The sequence below is a fragment of the Meleagris gallopavo genome, chromosome 10 (genome assembly GCF_000146605.3).
Source record: "Meleagris gallopavo isolate NT-WF06-2002-E0010 breed Aviagen turkey brand Nicholas breeding stock chromosome 10, Turkey_5.1, whole genome shotgun sequence".
Lineage (NCBI taxonomy): Eukaryota > Metazoa > Chordata > Aves > Galliformes > Phasianidae > Meleagris > Meleagris gallopavo.
The window spans coordinates 8,881,761-8,889,153 of record NC_015020.2 but is presented as its reverse complement, the minus strand read 5'-3'; the positions used below and the strand labels follow the sequence as shown (position 1 = coordinate 8,889,153).

At 43.9% G+C, this 7,393-nt stretch overlaps 1 long non-coding RNA gene across 1 annotated transcript; it reads left to right on the top strand.

Moving 5' to 3' along the window:
• Window positions 1–13: 13 nt before the first annotated feature.
• On the top strand, window positions 14–3,848 carry LOC104912315. Its single transcript, XR_002118035.2, has 4 exons — window positions 14–211; window positions 732–773; window positions 1,416–1,463; window positions 3,247–3,848. It is a non-coding gene; the product is annotated as an uncharacterized LOC104912315 (long non-coding RNA).
• The last annotated feature ends 3,545 nt before the right edge of the window (window positions 3,849–7,393 follow it).

Sequence of the window (7,393 nt, the reverse complement as noted above, 5' to 3'; positions counted from 1 at the left end):
GAGCCCCACCTGGTTATAGGGGCTCCCCCTGAGTGGGGGTGTGGGGGGAGCCCCACCTGGTTATAGGGGCTCCCCTGAGTGGGAGTGTGGGGAGATACCATACCTGGGTGCTAGAGTGGCTCCTGTGTGGTGATATTCCTTCTAGGCTGGGAGTGAGATGGAAGCCAGCTCTTCTTGGCCAGCTCTTCTTGGCCCTGTGTTCTGCCTGAAGGTAAAGTTCAGCTGACTTTACATTTCAGGTAAAACTTGTTTGGTCTGGGGCTTAAGTCACTGAGTGCAGTCACTTAATGTGCTCTACAGAGTGCAGAGGGTTTTCCCTTCTGAAAGGGCTTGGGTAAGCAGCTGGGGGTGAAATGTTCCTATGGTGAGTGTCCATCCAAGTGTACGTCTTGTATATGCTAGGGCTGTTTCACAGTACCGGCAACCTAAACAGACATAGTTAAAAAGGAGTTAAACTGGTGCTCTTGGTAACTGTTTTGCGAACTACTACTGGGGGAAAAATGTGTAATAGGAAACTTAGCTTAACTCTTACTTTCATAGAAATACAGGAAACTATCCCCTTCTGGGGGTAAGGTTTTACTTGCCTTGTATTTAAGGCAATGCTTCAATGTGCCTGCCCACCAATTCAATTTGGTGCGACTTAAATTTTATGTTTTAAAATTATATCGGTAAAAAAAATTAGGCCTATTTTTAATAGGCATGTTTTCCACTTTATCATCTTGCCAAAGCAGAACTGTAGGAGGACTCATAATCAGCTGTGTTTGCATTTCAAGGTACGTCCCAAAGATACTGGTAGCAACAATGTTTACTTCTGTGGGGTGGGAAGCAGGTGATACATCTGTAAAATTGATGTATCAGCTTAGTGCTATTTCTTTTTTAAAGACTGCTCTACCTAAGGCAAGAGTGCTCTGTGTTACATGTAGCAATGAGCATGCCTAAGAATAAAATGGAATGATTAGACTGAACTAGCTGAAGTTGTTAGGGTGAAGTAGGTACCTGCCTGTCTTCAGCGTAACTTAAAAAATCCTCACCGCGAAGAAAGGGATGCACCAGCTATTTCTGTGCTCCTGACTTATTCCCTTGCTACTCATGTTAGTTTATTAATCTCAGGGAACAGGGAAGGAGAGGAAAAACTATCCCTTCTGCAATCGGCCAGTTGGATGTTCTGTAAAAGATTCAAAAGCAAGACTTAATAACAAATTTTCACTTACCCACTTCAAAATCACAGTTTGTCAGGCTTGCTTTACTCAGTGACTGGGATCACGAGATATTCCTAGTGTTTGTATTGTTACAGCTGAGTTTTTGAATATCGGTGTCTGTCAAATTTGGTAGAGCAGCATCGAGCGTCTCGCAATAAAAACTTGTTTCCTTTTTATAAAAAGTAGCTCACTGAAAATTCTCTGGTTTCTTGCTAGGTAACTCCAACTAGAGTTTCTTGGTGAAGGCCTTTGTGTCAAATCTTGGTAAGTTCGTTTCTGCAAACCATCATCCTACACTAAGTCCAAACTCTACTGCAAACAATTTTGTCCTACTCTGCATTTACCTTTTTAGCAAAAGAAATGGAACTGTGTTTGGATTCTGCCATTGCATTAAATGTATGTCCAGGCTCTCTGTGTAAGTGCATTCTTCCATCAGTGAATAGTAGAAAGAGTTTCCTTTTTTGGATTAACTTTTATGAAAAACCATATAGAAGCCCTAATCTTTAATTCGTGTGGGTTTTGTGACAAACAATGTGTCCTTATTCCTTTTTTGTTTATACGGAGCACTGATCTTTAATAATACAGAGTGTGATTAAACTCTAACCTTCTCCATTTTTCTATACTCTAGTGTTGTAATTATGCATAGTAAGCTCACTTGTGCATTGACTCAGGTGACTGTGCTGAGAGATAAATCCCTCCCCCTAAACCTATACAATGAATATCAAGCTTTTCTTTTTTTTTTTTGTAATTTGAAAACAAAAATAGACTACAGCACCAATCTACGTTGCTTAGACTTCACTAGCTTTGGTTTGCAGGTTCTTAACTACTTGACACAACAAAAAACAGTGGTAGAAGGAAGAAAAGTGAGAAAAGAGCAAGGTTTTAGAGAGGGGTCTCAAAAAACTTACTGCTTATCCTTCTAACTGCATTTCTATGACATAAGCTACCCTGAGCTCTGCAAGCCTGGCAAAAAAGCACAAGAATGGGTCAAATGCATCCCAAGGAAGAAGGTACTGCTGAGAGAGAGCCAGACTGGCATGCTTTCAACATAGTCTTGTTTTTAACTGGAGTCTAATAAAATGAAGTGATCAAATGTATAGGTGCGTTCATGATACTGCTGTCTGACTTACTGAACCTTTATTCAATTAATTACGGTGAGTTAGGATGTCAGATCTGAGGTTTTACGTACAAAAGCTGCAGGCCTAATTAGTGCAATTCCATGATGGGCCAGTTATCTATCTCATGGAAGGCACTTAATTGCTGTATCCTTAACGGCAAACTGGCTCCAAAACCTGTCAAGAATTTCAGAAGTTTTTAGAGAGGTGATTTTACCTTGAAGATTTTTCAGGCATCACCAGAATGAACTTTGTTCCCCTATTAAATGGCTGTGTTTAGAATTAGACTGACGTTCTGCTATGATGTTGAAAATAACCTTGCACTCCAATAAGTGGCTGTTTGATGACATCATTGTGCCATCGTCACCCTGTACGGTTTCTTTACTCTGCAAAGCACTTGCCATGTTCTCCAGGCAGCAGTTATTGCCTTACAGGAACAAAGTAAAATGTTAGCTTTTAAGAACAGAACACGCTGCTTACAATTAAATAAGCGCTTGGGAAAAGAAAAGTCTAGATTGTCTTTTCATTTACATGTAATGTCTAGCAGCTAAGGGATTAACTGCCACAGAAACATTTTGGCTCCTTACTTTCCCATGTGCTTTTGCAGGATGTTTGAGCTCTTACATTTTCAAATTTGGAAACCCTGTATTAAAGTGCTTACGCTCTCTGTGTGGTGTAAAGCCCCTCAGATGGCCAATATTTTCTGTCCTCTACAGCCCCCTCCAATTGTGATCCTGCACGTATATCCTATGTGGTCAGAACTTAACATTCTATTCACATCATCCTCTCCGTGGCCCCCAGATAACTTTACGTTGGCAACCAGCTAACTAGGGAATGGTGGGAGCTAAAAAAAATTTAATCTGCTGAGGAAAAAAGGAAATAACACTGAAACAGCTTTGTGCTAACACTCGCTCCCTTTGTCTTTGTGTCAGAAGAAAACCTCTGCCTCTGTCCTCCGGTTTCACTAAAGGCAAGGAGAATGAAGTGAGGACCGTGAATGTGGCTTTCCCTATTAGCTTATTTCTCTATCAAGCTAAAGAGAGCCAGAGCTACCTTAATCTCAATGAGGTGATAAAATACAAACTGAGTCCCTACAAGGTGCAAAGCCTGTCGGAAGCAGCCGCAGAGGGATCGGATACCACCACGCTTATCTGTTGAGACTCGACAGTGACTGAAAGATTCTCCCATAAGGAAAAAACTGCTCCTCTGAGTGATTGTTTCTAAATCCAGAATGCATACAGAATCCTGAATACAATAAAAAACAACAACAAAACCACCTAAGTAGAAAATGAGTTCCAATATTAAAAGCCCCTTCATTATGAAATCTACTGGAAAAAAAAAAACAACAACAACAAATCTAACACTCCTTGGCTCTTTTTTTCCTCACACCAAGAAGGAATAAAGCCAGCCCAGCAGCATTACTTCAGACAGGTTCCATTTCTGCAACATTTGATATGTTTCACAGCTTTCAGTTACCTCACGCTGAGGAGCCTATGAAATTACTACGGCAGGCCACGTATGGAAGAAAAAAAAATACATATATAATAGCAAATGCTGAGATAGAAAAAAGCTTAAGAGGAACACTTTAAGGATGCCTTTCTGAGAGCGCTAGAGTTCTCCAGCCCCCGCATTAGAAACCAAGCAGAGGGGGCACGAGACCAGGGTGCGACAGAGTAGTGGCCTTCTGGGGAAAGAAAAAAAAAAAAAGGCAAAAGAAGGAAAATAAAATGATCCGGCTGAGGAAATAGGGACGTGTAACCTGGAAAGAATACACGGATGCTTTCCAGACAGGTGGAGATAAATAAACTGACACGCAGATGAAACCGAACTTGGCACGACGCTTAGCAAAAAGCAATTTCTTACAGGTACACCGGTCAGAAGACAAAAGCCAAAGGAAACGTACTCCCTCTGATAAGTGAGAGGGGAAAAAAGGCAATGACAGACGTAGGGAAGGCTGAGGTGCTCAGCGAGTCCTTCGCCTCAATCTTGGATGGCAGTCGGGCCTTCCGTATCTCTCAGGAACCTATACCTCTAGATGGGGAATGGGGGACCTGATCCCTCCCGCTGTAAGAGAAGAGCAAGTCCGAGTCTGAGACCACCTGAAGAGACCGACTGCGTACAAGTCTACGGGGCGTGATAACGTGCACCCCAGGGGACTGCCTGATGCAACTGCTGTGCTACCCTCCAACATATTAGATAAGCCGGGGCTGTCAGGCAAGTCCCCGGTGACTGGAAGAACATCGCAGCAAAGCAGATGAATGCCGAGCTGTAACCTCGATGAAGAACCATCACCTGCGCCACGTCCAAATGGACTGACATAACCAGGGTAGTATCCTGCACAGCTCTCGAATTTCTATGCGCCTCCTTACTGAGAGCAGCTGATTTTACAAGCTGTAGGAAAGAGCTCGCTGACAGACCGAGAGGCTTGGGCTCAGTCTGTTCAGACACGCTCTCCTTCACAAGCCTACAGAAAACACCTGGGGAGGGTTTGTGATTTCCCAGTGCCTACAATACTGTGCAGCACGGGTGCTTTTCCGGAACAGAGGCCTACAATGCCCACTGCAGCACTCAGTAGTAAGGTGACCAAGCGTTCGACCCGCGATAAACTACTCCCTTTCTTTGGCTTTACTCTAATCCTTACACAACAAAATTAAAAACCAAAAAAACAAAACAAAAACAAACAAACAAACAAAAAAAACAAACCACACCAAAATGCTGCCACTGAAAGTTACCTGATACATATCCCCACGATTTTCGGTGTCTGCACTTCCAGGATGACGTTTGCCACCACTGAAATCCCAGGCAGAGTAAGGCACAGCAGGAAACCCTCTGTTCCCCGCGCTGACAGCTCCCGCAGGTGCCTGAGCCGCCGCAGATCCACACGTGCGATTGACAACGGCGTCCACATAAATACGAACCTGAAAAAGCAGTGATTGCGTTTCAGTATGTGTTGTGATGCTGGCGATGTAACAGCCGGAGCTTTACCGCACCGCTGTTAATTTGACCTTTCATCCCACTCCCTTTATGCTCCGTTTAATCCTGCTTTGAGAATAGGAGCAGTAACTGCCCTTTTGTAACGCTAGAATGAGGTGGTAATAGCAGGGCGGGAAAGTCTTTGGTTAAAGCCAATGAGAACTCAAACGCAGCAGCCGCAGACACAGAAAGGAAGGAAAAGAGCTGCTCAGCTTTGGAAGGGCTCAGGCAGGCAGGAATCTCTGGAAAAAAATGCCCTCGCCTCCCCTGCCAACCCTTAAATAAGGTCTGGGAAGGGGTGGATCCTGGCTCCGCCCCTACAGGCCTCTCAGGTGCATTGCTTGCAGCTGAGCATCCCTGAGTTGGCCCTGCCTTCCCACCAGGTGCTCGATTACTGCTTCAGGCCGTGACTTAGCATTTCCTCTACACCTCGGTGCATCAATTACAGATTTCCCAGACGCTTACTCCGACACTGCCGCTTCTGGTCACCTTGACTCTGAACTCCTTTTCATTGCCTGATCGACTGCGGATCTGATGACTGACGGGCTGGTATCTCTCCCACCAGGGCCTGTTCGGATTAGCAGTGATAGTGTTTTCATTCGGAGGAGAAACCTGCAGCTGAAATGACATAACTTGGTCATAAATGAGTAGTTCTCTTTTCATGTTTTACATGCAAGAGGTGTGCTGAGTGGTGAAATTAGTCAGTGATTTCTGTCAGATGGGCTTTGTGCCAAACCCGATCTCTCCCTCCTGCGGAGCAAGCTCAGGTCTGCAACACGTCCGTCTTGCAAGCTTCTGTAGACTGTTATCTTTCTTTTAGTTCCTCGTGGGATTTGTTACTCGAGCATATTAAAAAAAAATTGGGAGTGTCTGAGTCTGGCTATGCACTCTCAGACCGTCATCATCGTTCATACCTTCCGTTACCATTTAGACATTCCGAATTTAAAAATCACAGTCTGAATTCTTATCTTTTTAAAATCAACTGAATTTTTACATTTACTTCAATGCTGTAAATTACATCCCAAATAAAATTTCCAGGTTAATTAGAGCCACGAGGCCCAAAACAACTGAGGCATTTTTCATTTCAGTGAACGCTCGCCGTCACAGGAGAGATTTCAAATTACAATTTCTGAATCTCAACATCGTTTCGTATCAAGGCTGCAGGGTGCTCGGGACTATCAGAAGCAAAAGCTGCTTTAAGTTGGAGGACTGAGCGTATACGTTCCTATAAGAATATGCATATCAAGTCAACTCAAGAAAATAAAAAGATTCTCCTCCTCACAATAAATGAAAGGCTTACCTCCTGCAGAAAACCATTTAGTATTTAGATCTGTCAGCTCATCTGCAATTGCCTTCACACCCCCTGGCTACGTACGCTTGGCAGCGTCGATCCGGAACCCAGCTACACCGATGTCCGTGGGGTAGTTCAGGTACTCTGCCATTTGGGAGTGCACGTAGTTCTTCTCCAGGGCCAAATCAAGGAGATTAATGAAGTCAAACGGCTTTCAAAGCTTACGTTAGGCTACTTGGGATCTCATTTTGTGCTCTTCATGTTTAGAAAGCAGAACGATAAAGAAATGCTACTACAGGATCTGCCACACACTATTACTTTCAGCAAGTAACAACACGTTACTATTTTTCCCTAAGTACTCATTCATCATAAAAACCTATCACGACTCAGAAACGATACAGGACAAGGAGGGAATAAGGAGGTTCCTGGTCAGTTTCGCCTGGGAAACAAATGGTTTGGCGAATGCTTAAAGTGACCTCTGGTTCGCTACGTGTTCCTAATGGAACGTAGCCACTGAGTCTTACCGGCAGGGAAACAGCTCCACGCCTTTGGTTACTCAAATAAGAAAAATCAAGAGTCAGATAAATCACACAAAGCAGTAGGAATAATATATTTCGACCCAAACAGCATCAGACCTAGCGTTTAAGGAGAAGACTGAACGCAGGGTCTCATTCCTTTGAAATAAGGCTTACGGCTGCTCCAGCTTCAGCGCGAGCGATAACAACGCGAGGGCCACGCTGAAATCCCCAACGCGCTCAGGAGCTTCAAAACGGTTATTTTCCACGTTTCAAGACAGGTCGAGAAACGGCGGCCGC